Here is a 16,074-nt window from a genome sequence, read left to right as displayed (position 1 = left end):
AGAAATAAAAAAAAACCTGAGCATTAAAAAAAAGAAAAAAAACAACAAAAAACAACCTCAAAGAACCCAATTAAAAAGGGTGTATAGGTCTAAACAAAATTCTCAAAAAAGAATTTTCAAAAAAGTAAACCGAAGTGGCTGAGACACATCTAAAGAAATGGTCAATACCTTTAGTCATTAGGGAAATAAAAATCAAAACAACTATGAGATTCCATCCTACATCAGTCAGAATTGCCAAGATCAAGAAAACAAATTGCAGCTCATGATGGCAAGGATGTACATACAATAAGCAGAACACTTATCCATTGCTGGTTGGCATACAAACTTGTATAGACACTATGGAAATAAGTGTGGTGGTTCCTCAGGAAAACGGAAAGATATCTACCATAAATTCCAGCTATTCCACTCTAGGGTATGTACGCCAAAGAAACTACATCCTACTACAGAGATACTTGTTCAATAGTCTAGATGTCTATCAGTCAATGAATAGATAAAGAAAATGTATTACATGTACTCAGTTGAGTATTTCTCAACTGTTAAAAAATGAAATTTTTGCAAAGGACAAGGAAATGGGCTCCTTGGAAGGAATCTGACATAGGCCAAAGACAAGGAAATGGACTGCAGGTAGTAATCTTACACTGGGCTGGAACAAAGAAGTAATTTCAGGCAGAAATCTAAAGCCTAAGCTAAAACAAAGAAGAAATTTCAGGCAGGAATCTAAATCTTAGGCTAGAACAAAAGTAATTACAAGCAGAAATCTAAATCTTAAGCTAGAACAAAGAAGTAGGCTTCAGGCATGAAAATGACTTTGGACTAGGACAGGGAAGTATGCTCAGATATTTTGATCATCCTGATAAGCCCTTAGAAACAGTGATCACAGGAGTGATCACGGGACTCTGTTTATTGTCGTGCATGTTCTTTGATTATCTGGGTTTATTGTCTTCCTTGATCCTGGACTGTTTGCATCTATTGTATTGCTAGTTTCTCAGGCTAGAACTGACCTTAATACTTGTATGTAATTTAAACAGTATAAAGACAAAAAAGGAGGAGGAGGGATGGGATAGGGGATTAATGGGTGGGGGAAATGGGGAAGGGGGATGGCATCTGAAATGTAAATAAATAAAATATCGAATAAAAAACTGAAATTTTCAGGTAAATAGACTGAGCTAGAAAAATAGCATCTGAATGAGGTGACCCAGATCCCAAAATACAAATGGTATATGTATAAAATAAGTGACTACAGGGGAGGATTAGATCACTCTAGGAAGGGAAAAGAGAATAGATCATCATACATAGAAAGGAGCATGACTGGAACAGGCAGATCAAATGGGAAGTAGAGGAGTGGGAAAACAACGTTGAGAGGAGAGTATAGGAGGTACTGCTAAGACTGACAGCCAATTGAAGAATTGTATGGAAACCTAATACAGTAAAGGCATGCTAAAATAATATATATATATATATATATATATATATATATATATGAAGGATCTTATGAAATCACCAAAGAAGGATCATATGGAATCATTAAATAACAGAGATTTGGAGCCCCAGCTGGATAGCTCTTCTTGTCAAATGAAGACTCCAGTTTTGGAAATGAGTTATATCTAATTGTGTTGTTGACCAAGGGGATCCTGTGAGAAGTCCCAAATGAATCTAATTATTGTCAAGACAATTGATGGCTCTCTAAATACTGATGGAAAGGCACTATTGCTGAAGACAACAACTACATAACTCACTGTACATGGAGAAGTCAAGCAGGTGCCTGTCTAGAGCCTTCACCTCTACTGACTAGTGCTTACAGTACTGGAAGGTACTCTGCATACTACCAAAGTATAAATTTAAAGGTCAAGACAGATACAAACACATTCAGTAGTGTCATAAAGTCTATGGCACTAACAAACCAGTATATGATTGGACTTAAGGTCCACTCCTTGAGATGGAACCCATTAGTAATACTGTTTGCATGAACAAGGGCCTGAAACTAGATAGGCCATAGACCTGTGGAAAAACCAAATACTATTATTCTACTAAAGAAATGTAGCAACAAAATGACCACTAATGACATTCCACTAATCTTGTAGATCAGGGTGTCTTACACAGCCATCTTCAGAGAAGTTTCCTCCTCCAACAGATGGGAGCAAATCCAGAGACTCACAGCTGAACAATGTGCAAAGAATGAGAGACCTTGGAACACTCCGTCTCAAATCAAATGTCTCCACCAATTCCCTCCCACAGGTTTCATGGAACCCTGGAGAAGAACAGACAGAAAAACTGTAAGAACCAGAGCAGATGGTGAAGACCAAGGAGAGAAGGATCCCTAAGCAAAGCAGGAGTGATGCGTATACAAACTTACCAAGACTATATGGCAGCATGCACAGGGCCTTCAAAGGTCTGGACCTGATAAGATCCCAAAAGTGATTGGGCAAGTGGACATAAGTCCACATTCCTAATCCAGAAGCTATAACCACTCACAAATGAAAACTGAGTTTCTCTACATAAGTCTCACTGAGTATACAAACCACTCTTAAAGCCAGGCTCCATGACCAGCTGTAGATGACCAACACAAAACCAAGTCAATCGCAATGTTTTTAAATTTTTAAAAATCTTTTCTTTTGCTTTGTTTTTATTTTTTTCCTTTGCTTTATTTTTGTCTCATAATGCTTTTTTAGTTTTTTAGTTTGAGGGAATGTTTAAATGAACAAGTACTAATTCTTAAACTATCTTCTTAAAGAAGAAAATGAAACCACATAAATACATTCTATAAGGACAACATTACCCTGACATAAAATCAGATAAAATAACTTGAAGAAAGCTGTAGGATCACATCCTTGATAAATTACATAAAAATTATTCATTAAAGGTCTAGCTAATAGAATCCAATATCACAATGAAAACACTATTTACCATGATTAGCTGAGATTTATCTCAGGACAAAAGGATGATTCTTTATTTGCATATCAGAAAACATCATATCAACACAATGGAAAATAAAAAGTGTGATTATCACTATAGACATAGAAAATGCATTAAATAAAATTCAACATCTTGGGATGGTGAGAAGACTGAGCTGGTGATGACACTTGCTTCCAAGCATGGCCATCTGAATTTCTGAGTTCTATCCCTAAGACACCAATGATGGAAAGAGATCCACCTTGGCCTTGGATTTACACTTGGCTTGTAAATCCATGTATGTGCTGGACAGATAGCCGATTCATATGACTATTCATTCCTAGCTATATTATTTGTCCAGATATTTAATGAATTACTTAGTTTCATAGATATTCTCTCTCAATTTGAAAGCCACATGGGTTAGACCAAATCGTAACCTTTAGGCAATAGAGATTGGAAGAGATTCTCAACTGTTCTCATTACTCTGGACAGTAACCTCATTTTGAGCAATAGCCTTGAGAAGTTAACACCTAGAAAGCAGACTTCTTGAACACTAAACTCTGCTGTGTTTGTTGTGAGGCTCTAGGTTGCCTAAGTTTGATGGTGCCAATGCCTTACGTCAGTGTCATGTCCATTACTTTTTATTTATTGAAGACCAGTTATTAACAGTTAAATGCCTTCTACATAATGGAGGATATCTGAGTTCAGAATCCTTGGAGTATTGGGAAATCTCCCATTTTTACAACCCTGTATCTAGAACATAATAGAAGCTAATTGAATGTTTACATGAGAAGCGCTAGTCGACATGTTATCAATACTCACAAGCAATTTGCATAAAATGCACCATATAACCATATAGAAACACAAAATGTTGTTATAATTATCTCACTTTGTTTTCCAATAATGCAATTGGAACATATTCTATTATTTTTCTACTAGACTAAGAACTTTGCATAACCTAACAAACCAAAGAAACTGTGCAACAGTACGTTTGTCTGCAAAATATTTAGTTGAAAATGTTCTATTCTTCTTCCCTTTTGCTACTATGGGAATAGAATTCAACTAGGTCTAAAATTATTTCTTAATTAATAAAGTATTTTCCCAATAAGTTGAAACCCTATCCCTACTTATTCTTTATTTCTTACATGTTCAACACATATGCAATATGAATAATATAGACTACACTCACTAGAAAACGTAAGAGTCCATGAAGCTTGAAGGAGATTGACATAAGAATATTTTTCTTCCATTTCTGTTAGGTTGTATTTCAATCTGATTGGGCCTGACATCTCTTACCAAGGACATCTGAATGCTGATTGTTACTAGTCCTCCATTCAACTCTTATTGTCTAATTCAAGAAAAATTGGTATCTTGATGGCATAAGTCTTTGACTCGCAGAACTGCAGATACTAAATGAATAAAACCGAAAGAATTAGAAAAAAAATTTTTCTCCTGCTACTTTCAAAGATATTTTCTCTGTTTTATTTACTTTCATCTTAATTTAGTTACATGTTTTTGTAATATCATTCTACATTATATTTTCTTATTTTATGACTGAATTTTGAGCATGAAATTAATATTTAATCCAAATTACATATGAAAATATCATAGAAGAATAGGAAATTCTTGTGCATTTTTAAGGATAATCATAAAGATGAGTGTTTTTTTTTAATTCCTATCAATAAATTATACTAAAGTAGAGGTTTCTCAAGAGACATGATTCCTCTATCCTGGAAAGCTAAATAGCTCAATGCATCAAAGATGACTTTAATACCAAGATGAATCTGTGAAAGTGACATAGTTAACAGTAGTTCTTAAAGCATCTCAGGCACATTATAGTAACATTAACTTGGGAATAGACTCCTTGAAATAATTAAAAATTGTTTTACTCCAGAGATTGCCTCAAACTGACTGAAGGGAGCTGATTGCACTTGATTTACTATCATTTCAGCCACTTGATATTTACTGTTGTAATAACGTTACATAGTATCCTCTGCCTATCTGAAGGCAAAAGATTGGTTTTTACTTTGCCTTTTACACTTGACAAATTCACAAGTTAAAAGATGTAATGCTATGTTTTTTAGTAAGTATAAGTTTTATAATGGCTATGTCTGGTGATTAGTATAGCACTACCTTACAAAGTTGCCATTTATTCACAGTGCAAGCATCTCATGTCCCCTAATCTACATTTTGAAGTGAACTTTATTGTGTGTACACTTTATTGTGAACCATCCCATTAATGCAACACAAGAAATAATTACATGACCTTATGTATATGTGGAATCTAAACAGCTGAAGTCATAGAAGACAGAAGGATATGGTCATTGTAGACTGAGAAAGAATGGGACTAGAGAATGATTAGATAAAGATATTACAGTTATGACGACAAAACATACTTTCTCTCATGTGAGTAGTTAGTAAACTCCAAGAAACCTATTTGACAATTTCTTTTACTTCTTTTTGTGACATAATAGCTAAGTCAGGGTCATGTTTTATATACACACTGTGCTTTCTATAGATTAATAATTGAAGTAAAGAATATTTTACAATAAGACATTTTTGTTCTTACAACTGTAGACAATAGAAAACTATAGGTTTTTCAATGTGTTTTTATTGATTGAATTCCACGTATTTATAATGTACTTTCATTATATCTTCTACCTTTCAGCTTCTTCTAGATGCCCGACCTCTATATCCCTCTATTTTATATTTTGCGTTCCTTCCTGACTCTGGCTCTAATGGACTTTCTTCCTTGTCTCTAAAACAATCTTTTAAAAAACATTTTTAACTTTTTCATGAAAGCTTTTTCTAGAATCAGTTTACTGAGCCAGAAATATCATTGTTTAAAAAAAAAAAAGATGTGATTATAAATTGCTCACATGACAAATCAGTTGATTGTTATTTAGATTCATTATGTGTATTTAGATATTTTAGCAGAATTTTCATTTACACTAACTACTAACTAATCACTATAGTCAAATGACTGAATAATCCAGAAGCTCTACAGGTGGCTATATATCTCAGTGAATTTACCTGCTAGTGTGAGGTTATGAGATTTATTTGTAACCAGAATTCAGGATTCAGGGAAAGATTCACCCCTTTGTACTTTTCTACATTAAACAGGAAACAAATTTTGAACAATGGATTATTATTGAATATACAAGATTATTTATATTCTGAAGTTAATCTGAATTGCGTTATAGGTACTTGGAGTCCATACCACAGGTAAAGAGAAATATTGTTAGAAAAACGACAAAGGGACACAATGCAACATATGTGAGGACTGTAACCCACAGAATGTAGAAGCATGTTTTTCATATTGTTATAATTTGTCTGTGCATGACTTAGAAAATATGGTGGTTTAAATATTAATGGCCCCGTATGTGGGCCAGTGGCCTGTGCCACCTGATAGAAAAACTGGTAAGATTGAGCAGTCTAAGGAACCCCAGCAATTCTCATAATTGAGAATGGTAGGCATTTAAATCTACTCCTGACCAGGTTTGTGTCCTGGAGTATGTGACCGTGAAACTCCACTAAGAGAACCATGACAACTGATCAGATAACATAGAAACCCAGAGTTCTTCATGCTAATAAGGTATTAGGTAGGCTCCCAGGGTTTAGACATTAAGTGTCCCTTCCAGTGCATCCCATCCTACAAAAGGTATTTAATATCTGGTTCACCCAGAGTAAGTTCTATGCATCCTCATTTGCTAAGAATAAACAGTTTGGACGAGCAAGAACTGTTCCCTCCATCATGGACTGTCCGGATCAGGAGCGGGCCTTCATCATACAGAGCACCTAAGTCTCACACAGATGGTCCCTCCACACTTCTGGCACTCACTGTGAACTAAATCAGATCCTCCCATCCCCCATCCCAGGCTCATCTCAGGCCCACAACCTGTTCTCAACTTCTCGTGGTCTTCAGCGGCATCTGGGTACACAGCGGGATGGGAGTCCCATTCTCAACTCTTCATGGTTTCCAGCTTTGTCTGAGTGCCTCACTCGGAGAAATATGGGCTAGGATCCTTATCTTAGGGTGCCTTCAGTCTCCTCTGAGCAGGCAAGAAAGTAACACAGTGTTTCGCCTCCCCAAGAGGCATCTTAGTTGTGGAGAAAAACACAGAACCACATCCATAGGCTCTTGTATTTGAGTGCTCAGTCATCAGTGAGTGGCACCATTTCAAAAGCATTGTCTTAGTTAGGATTTCACTGCTGTGAAGAAACAACATGACCAAAGCAACTCTTATAAGAACAACATTTAATTGGGGCTGGCTTATACAGATTCAGAGTTTCAGTCTATTATTGTCAAGACAGGAGCAAGGTAATGTCCAGGCAGGCATGCATGGTACAGGAGGAGTTGAGAGTTCTACATCTTCATCTGAAGGCCTCTAGGAGAAGACTTCCTTGCTAGCAGCTAGGATGATGTTTTTAAAGCCAACACCCACAATGGACATACTTTCTCCAAAAAGGCCACACCTACTCCAACAAGGCCACACCTCCTAAAAGTGCTACTCCCTATGCCAAGTATATTTAAATCACCACAGAGATTAAGAAGTGTGACCTTGTTAGAAGATGTGTGTCACTTGAGGTTTCAAAGCCTACATGAGGCCCAATCTTTTTTTCCCTGCCTCAGATCAGGATATAGCTCTCAGCTACTGCTCCAGCACCTGTCTGCATGCCACAATTCTCCCTACCATGATGATAATACATTAAACCTCTTAAACGGAAAGCAAGCTCCAGTCAAATGCTTTTTCTTATAAGTGTCGCTTTCATCATTGTGTCTTTCATAGCAATAGAAAACTAAGACAAGAGGTTGGTACCAGAAGTGGGTACTGCTCTGACAAGCCTGACCATACTGCCTGTTGGTAGAACATGGACAATGTTTGGATTAATAAAGCAGTTGAACAATTTAAGTGGGGCTGAATGGGGCATACTAGTAGAAACTTGGAAGACAGTGGTATTGAGCGCAATGTAGATTATGATGGCCTAGTTCAAGAAGTTTCAGAGGAGAAGAATATTAGTAACTGTCCTAGAGATCGCTGTTGTGATATTTTTCAAAGAATGTAGCAGCTTTCTGGATGGTCCAAGAAGTCTTCCTAAGGCTAAATTGAAGAGTTTTGATTAACGGCATTGACAAAGAGGATATCAAATAGCCTGAGTACTGAGTCCGTTGTGTGGTTATCAGTGGTCACCCTTAAGCAGATCTAAAATGGGAAAGAACAAGCTGAGCAAGAAAAGGAGAAAAGAAGTACCAAGAAGTTTAATGAAGATATAAGTCCAGTGCTCAAAGGAGATAAAACATTTAAAGAAAACTCCTGATTTTGAATGGGCTAAGGGGAATGGTAACCTTGGGGCAGTTAAACTTCTAACTTCTGAAAAGGAATTAAAGAAAAGCTTAAGAAGTGAATGAAACCATCAACAACAGTAAGCTAATGTGTTGTGAAAGAAGTAGGAAAGAAGGAGGCCGTGTTTCCCACGGCAAGCAGCAGAACTTGGTTCTTGTTTTAGAGTCAAGGATATAATAAAGGTGTTGTGAAGTCTCCCTCTGTGGCTAAGGAATGCCACCGAGGCCAGGTATATATAAGGGATATCTCTGCATGGAGGCTCAGGGAGGCCATTGCCTGAAACTGAGAAGGTGAAGCCTGGATTTTGTTGGATAACCTTTGGTTTTGGGAATGCTAGAGCTATAGGATATCTGTTTAAGAAGGCTGCAGGCCTGGTATGAAAACACCCCCAAGGGAGAGAAGTATGTTGCAGCCTAAAATGCTGAAAGGTATTGGAGATCTGAGGAATGCTCTGACTTTAGACATGGAGAGACGAATTTTGAAGTCTGCCCCGCTGGTTTACAGTCATTCTTTGGTCTAGTATTTCCTCACTAAGCTACCTTTACTTCCTTTTGGAATGCTAATAATATATCTTCTACTATTTGTATGTTGGAAGTATGTGATCAGTTTTTTTTTTTTTTATTTTGATTTCACAGGTGGGTACAGTTGAAAGCTTGCCATGCATCTCAGACCAGATTTTGAACTTTGTACTTTTAAGCAGTTGTTGAGACTAATAGACTATGGAGACATTTAAAGTTGGACTGAATGCATTTTATGGCTACAGATCTCTGGGGACCAGGTAGTGGAATGTGGTGGTTTAAATAAAAATGGCCTTCATACACTCGTATATTTGAATGCTTAGTCATCATGGAGTGGTACTACTTTAGAAGGATTAGTAAGTGTCGCCTTGTTGAGGTGGGGGCGGACTTTTATGAGGAAGTATGTCACTGGAGCAGGGGAGGGGCAGTTCAGCTCAGAAGCCCAAGCCATGCCCAGTGCCTCACTGTTTCTTCCTGCTACCTAAAGATCCAGATGAAGAACTCTCAGCTCCAGTGCCATGTCTACCAGCATGCAGTCATGCTCCTTACAATAATGATAATGGACCAAGCCTCTAAAACTGTAAGCAAGCCTCAAATAAATACTTTCTTTTATGCGAGTTGTCATGTTCATGGTGTCTCCTCTCACCAATAGAACATTGACTAAGAGAGCAAACAAGCAAAACTGTATGGAATCTTGCTAGTCTGAGTGTCCCAAAGCTACAGTCAGGGCCTCTAAACATTTTTTCTTTTTAATTTTTTCCTAGCTTGCTACTCCTGTGAGAGGTACAGATGTAGAGTTAGCTATATATCAGGGAAAATGTGCCATGATAGCCAGAAAGATTTTGAGCTGAAAGAGTGAGTACACACCACGGATGCTCCACTTGAGAAATAAGCAGAGCTAGAAAGAAAAATTAAATGAAGCAAAAAGAGAAAGAATATTTACAGAAATCAAAAACAAATACTTTAATTTGTAGCTAAGCAAAGCTAGTATTTTGATAGATATTACAAGTAATTGATGCAAATATCAATGTAAATTGGTTAAAAAAAGGAAAAAAATTGTTGGAAAAAAATATAGACAGAAAAAACTCACAAAAGAAAAGAATTTTCCAAGGAAGACAATAAATTTGAATCAGGGCTATGAAATGACAACTTTAGTTCGATAATTTCTGCTTTGTCTTCCCATGGAAAGACTCTGCCATTCTTTATCATGATAACGTATTCTCTGCTACCAATGCCAATAATATTAAATGTCATTAACAAAATTTAGGTGTTCAATGCTTACCTAATTAGTCTATCAAATATAACTGTTTTACAAATTTAAATTGTTTGGTGCTTCAATAATATAGGAAATAATACATAAGATTTTGATATATTTCTTATTGTCTTGAACATACAAGAGTAAGTTAAATTCATTTAAGTAATAATCTGTACTATAGTTGTTTCTGTGACAATAATCCATTTAGGTAACTTTGTTGCTTTTGTTACATACTTACTATAAATTTTAGTTCTTTAAAACTTCAGATTAGCCAAGGCAATCTTGAGGAAAAGAGAAAACAGTTTGAGACATTGTAACATGTAACCTATGGCAGGCAAAATGGTATGGTACAGGCATAAGAAGATGGTAGACAAGGAGAATATAAAGGAAGCCATAGAAATAAATCCATACATCCATAGTCAATTAATTATTGACAAAGTTGCTAAAATCTTACATATTTTAGAACATTAACATTTTAAACATCAGAATGCTATCAATTAGAAAATGTGTCCTGATTAATCATCAATTTCATATAAAGAGTAGGAATTTGAATGATTGTCTGATGTCTGAATATTGTCACAAAATTAATGACACTAACTTTGAAAGTTTTCTCCACAACAGGAATCTAGCATTCTCAATAGAAACAGAAACATTCTCTCTCATGTTATTTTGATAAAACTGGAGGAAACTGATGGAAAGTCTGATTTATTTGAGTACAGACTCAGGGGGAAAAGTTAAGAATATCCAAGAAACTGAGTATTCTTTTGAATTATTTTGGTCACAGAAAATATAATATATTCAAATTAATGCACTAATACTTGCTTCCATAGATAGAAAATAAAATGCTAATAAAATGAGAGCAAGACGCAACATGTACTAAGTCACATCTGTTAACAATTGCACAGAATCTTCTTGCATATTATTTAAAATGAGTGTTATAATAATTTTAAATAGGTTTTAGAATTGTTATCTATCATACATTCAGATTCTGATGTTTAACGTCCATTTGGTTAAAAAGTAGGTTAAGAATAGGCTCTGATGTTTAAATACTTAGTTTCTTTGACAAAGATACCCACAATATAGGGTCAACAACTAAAAACTATGTGACTAAGAGAGGAATTTGAGAGTTTAAAGACTCCAGACAATTGTAGTCTGCTCTCTCTGCTTTGTGCTTACAGTTAAATATGTCTGATGCCACACTTGAAGCTTCACTGCGATAATAATAGACTCTCCTCCCTCTGGAACTGTAAAACTAAATAATTCAACTCTGCCTTTTATAAGTTGCCTTGGTCATGGTGTTTTATCACAGAAATAGAAAAGTAAATAATACGTGATATAAATTTACAACTATTTTTTATAAATACCTACTAGATTTTGCTTTGTTTTATTGCTTGTTTTTAGAGTAACAAAGAAAACTTGTTTTACTAAGATAACATACAAGAGCTCAAAAGTATGACAAATATTCCTTTTCTAATCCGTAGCATTGCCCAATCTATTAAGTCTTGAGATAACTCTAAGGCTTACATTTTCAAATAAGGCGTACATGATTCGTTAACCTTATTTATTATAAAGATTTACTAGTAATTTCAAATGTATACACAATTAATAACACAGGCTAATCAGATTTCGGATTTATATGTTTTTACTTTAGTCCTGTCTTATATAAATACCTTCCTATAAGCTATAATCTCGGAGAGTCACTAAAACATATTCATATTACAACAGAAGTTAGGGAGTATTTGCAGCATAAAAATCATTTTGCCAAGAGAAGTGCAATATATCACACAACATTGTCAAAGAACAAATGATAATCCTAAGAAAACATACTGGGTTGCATTTCTGTTTTGTTAACTTTCAACCTTTATTTTTACGTATGTGTTTTGCCTGCATGTGTGTGTCTGTGTGCCATGCAGGTGTAGTGCCCTTAGAGGCCAGAGATGGTATTAATTGGCCTAGAACTAGATTTTGTGACCCTTCATGTACATGCTACAAATTGAACCCAAGTCCTCGGAAAGCAACCAGTGTTCATAAGCACTGAGCCTTCTCTCTGCAACACTGGTGGTTAAGCCAGACACCCTGCTCAATGTACTCCATACATAATGAGCTATTCCCGGGAAATGTTATCAATTTATCTGGGGAGAGGTCAGTTATTTACATTTATTTTACTACTAGGACTTTATGAATCACTACCTTCTTCTTCCTTGGGAACACTTAACCACTTTTACTCTTAAATGGAAGGGTAATAGATTTAACGTCATCTGCTTTGTAATGGTCCAATGAAATAATTCAGCCAAAGAACTTAATCCCATGCTTGCCAAATTTAAAAATAGAGTTAAAAATTATGAGCATGCTGTTGTGATGCGAGCCTGAAATCCCAGCCACTCGGGAAGTTGAGGCTTGAGAACTGCACCCATAAGGCTGACGACTGCATCCACAAGGCTGGCTTAGGTGGGAGTCAGCGGGTCTGGGAAGTTCTATAACTTAAAAAGAGCCTGCCACAAATAAAAACTGCGGGTAGCAATAATTATAACCATCAACAACTTCTTATATTTGACCATAGTACAGGTAAAATTCGGACATATTTAATGTGGGAAAACATAAAGTTGTTGCTATCTTTCATTCACTTTTGGTTTAATCACTAAATAGAAAATATCTATTCTCTTTTTAAAAGATACTAACTGTAAATAATTGTCCCTACATCACAAAAGGTGAAAGATTGAAAAAAATAAAGTAGCAAGTAACAACTTAATACTGATAATGTTAAAAAATGATACTGATTATCATTACTAGTTTTCTGATACAGACCACCAAAGAATAAAGCAAAGTTTTCTAGTATATCGTTGTAGCAGAGTAAACTCATAGACTTGCTTTAAAATTTTTAAAGAAAACTTAGTTTAAGTATCTGAGCCTCAAAATAATACTTATGAAAATCAGTTGTCTAATTGTTTCTGTTATGAAAGAAAGGAAAAACACTTGAGACAATTAGTTAAAGTACAGTATTATAAGTCCTCCAATGTAAGAACTGTTTCATAGGAGATAATTACCCCATAATTAAATTCACATAAAACCAATGCTCAGGATTTGAAGAGTATCGAAAGCATAACAACTTTAATTTTAAATAACAACAGATCTAAAACAGCTGTAGTCCATATTTGAAATGAAGCACCTGTGTGACGTGGGCATATGGGCTATTTAGCCTTCAAAGGACACATTTTCTCTGAGCTTTCTTAAGGAGAAATTTTTCTTTTGTATCTGTAAAATCACAGAAAAATAGTTCCTAACTTTAATAATATTCACTGAATGGGCCAGGACAGAGAAAAAAAAGCAATAAGACTATTTAGAAGATCATACCAAGCATGGCAGAGTAGCACATGCCTATAATCTCAGTCCACAGACTGATGCTGGGCTGTGAGTTCAAGAGCCTGGGCCAGATTTAGACCCTTTCTCAAGTGCACAGATGTACACAAACCAAAGAGCATATCTTTATGAGTAAATACCTTTATATTGTGATATTTTTGCATAAGGCTTTCAAAAATAGAGGCGGTATATATATAGTTCAACTAAGATTCTTTATGCTGAGTGTGAAAGAAAAGAAAGAAGCAAAGATATACTAAACACAAATGAAGCAACATGAGGGTGTATTTATGCTAATAACATAAAATGAGTGGCATAAGAATAATTACAAAGACTCTTTCAACGTGCACTATGAAGCAAAACCCATCACTGTTCTGCTTGTAGCTAGCTAGTCAGGGTTTCTACCACTGTGATAAAGCATCATGACCTAACACAACTTAAGGAGGAAAGGAGTTGTTTGACTTGTGTATTCTGAGTCACAGTTCATTGGGGAAAGCCAAGGCAGAAATGGCAACAGGGAGGAACCTGGAGACAGAAGCTATGCAAAGTCCATGGGGAGTGCTATTTCCTGGCTTGCACTCCAAGATCAGACTAATCTTTTATATGCTGTAAGGCCATCTGTGAAAGGGTGGGACCATCCTCAATGGCACCGATCATCCCACATCAATTACTAATTTAAAAGAAATAAAGTGCCACAGGCTTGCTCACAGGCCAATCTGGTGGGGCACATTTTCTCATTTGATGTTTTCTTCTTCCCAATAACTCTAGTGGGTACCAAGTTGACATAAAACTAGGCAGCACTTAGGGACTATATCTAAAAATAACATGATTGAGAAGAATTTTCAAGAAGGAAATTGAAAAGAGTATGACGAACATACAGATGTACTGTATAAGAGAATGAGTAGCTTACAGCTGACAAGGTATTATGTATGGAGAAGCCTCAGCAAGAAGGGGGTGGGCAGGGCTTCATTGTTTTCTTTGGTTTTGGTTTTGTTTTGTTGTTTGTTTGTTTCTTACAGAATGTCTCCAAAGATTCACCTTATTCTCAACTTCATTACATGTGAACCCACACTAAAGATAAAGCTTTTCTCAGACTCTTTACTAATGAGGTGAAAATATTAGCAACAATATAAAACCTAGCCATAACTGATAAGGAGCCACCTTAAATGGCAATGTGATCCCCTGCAATGTTAATATAAACAGCCAGCTGGCAGGAGATGATAAGAATGTAGTAATATTTTAATTGCCACTTGTTCTGAGCACATGCATTAAAATGGTTACTATATCAACTACATGAATCAGTGACAATTATTCTATGTTAACAAAAAACAAATTTCCTTTAATTTGGTACTATGAAGATTAAAAAGTAAGGAAATTACAAAACCACAATTAGAGGCACTTTACTTAACTGTGTTAAAATGAATGTTTATTCTTTAAAAAGCGCCACCTTATTTCTGCGGTAGTTGTACAGAATATGATGTGGTTTTGCAGAATAAGAACAACAAAAAAAGCCTTCTGAACTAAATACTCATTTTAATTTAATAAAAAGAAACTTAAACTTAAATAATTGGATAGTTAGCATGAGCTTCTGCTCTATTAGTATTGACTTGGGTTACAACTTTAAACACTATTATATTTTTTATGTTTTTAATTTTTTTATATTATTTGATCCAATATCATCCCCTCCCCAACATTATCCAAATCCCTCCAGTCTTCCTATCCACATCACATTATGTTCTTTCTCTCAAAAGAAAAATAAAAAATACACAAAAGTAAAGATCAAAACATTCAACAAGCCAATAAGACAAAAAAAAATTCAAAACTAAACAAAAAGGCATTCATTTTGAGTTGACCAACTACCCCTGAGCATGGAGGCATGAGTCCTCCCTGGAGTGTTATTGATATACATCTCTCAGTGCTGAGACTCTGTCTGTCTTAAATTTGTACATGTCTTGGACATGCTTGACACATTTTTGAGTTCATATGTCTATCAGTTTTTGAGTCTGGAAGACACTGTTTCTTGGAGTCATTCATCCCCTCTCGCTCTTATAATCTTTTCACCTCTTTTCAAATGACCCCGAAGCCTTCAAAAGGAAGTTTGATGAACATATGCCATCCAACATTGAGTGATCCCAAATCTGTCTCTCTGTCCATTGCCTACTTGTGGGTTTCTGTGTTATCGTCTACTATAAGAAGACACTACTCTGATCTATGGATTATCAGTATATCATTAGAAGCCATTTTTCCTCTGTGTTCTTTTAACAGAATAATAGGGTAGGCTGTCACCTGTTCCCTATGCTCTACCTAGCCCCAGGTTTTTGGACTCTTCAGCAGTGTCAGGTATTGGTTCCATCACATGAAATAGGCCTAACTACCACTAAAGGGTGATTAGTTATTCCCATAACTTTTGTACCACTATTGAGCCAGTGTATTTTGCAGACAGGTTGCTGTTGTGGGTGACAGTATTATCTTTCCCTTCAGTGTGTAAAGTGCCTTCCTGCACCACAGAATCTGGTCAGTAGGATGGAAGCTTCTAGTTAGATACTAGATCTATTTCTTCATGTTCAGTGACATAAGCAATGTCATCAGTAGTAGGGCCTTACAATCATGTTGCCAAAAGCCAGCACCAGCCTTGACAACAGTCTGTGATATTTGAGAGTTTCCAGAAGTTCCGTTTGGCCAATGATTTCACAAAATGTAACCTATTCTTGGC

This window comes from Grammomys surdaster, unplaced genomic scaffold (assembly GCF_004785775.1).
Source record: "Grammomys surdaster isolate TR1022 unplaced genomic scaffold, NIH_TR_1.0 136, whole genome shotgun sequence".
In the NCBI taxonomy this organism is placed as follows: domain Eukaryota; kingdom Metazoa; phylum Chordata; class Mammalia; order Rodentia; family Muridae; genus Grammomys; species Grammomys surdaster.
This window is presented reverse-complemented; position numbering follows the sequence as displayed.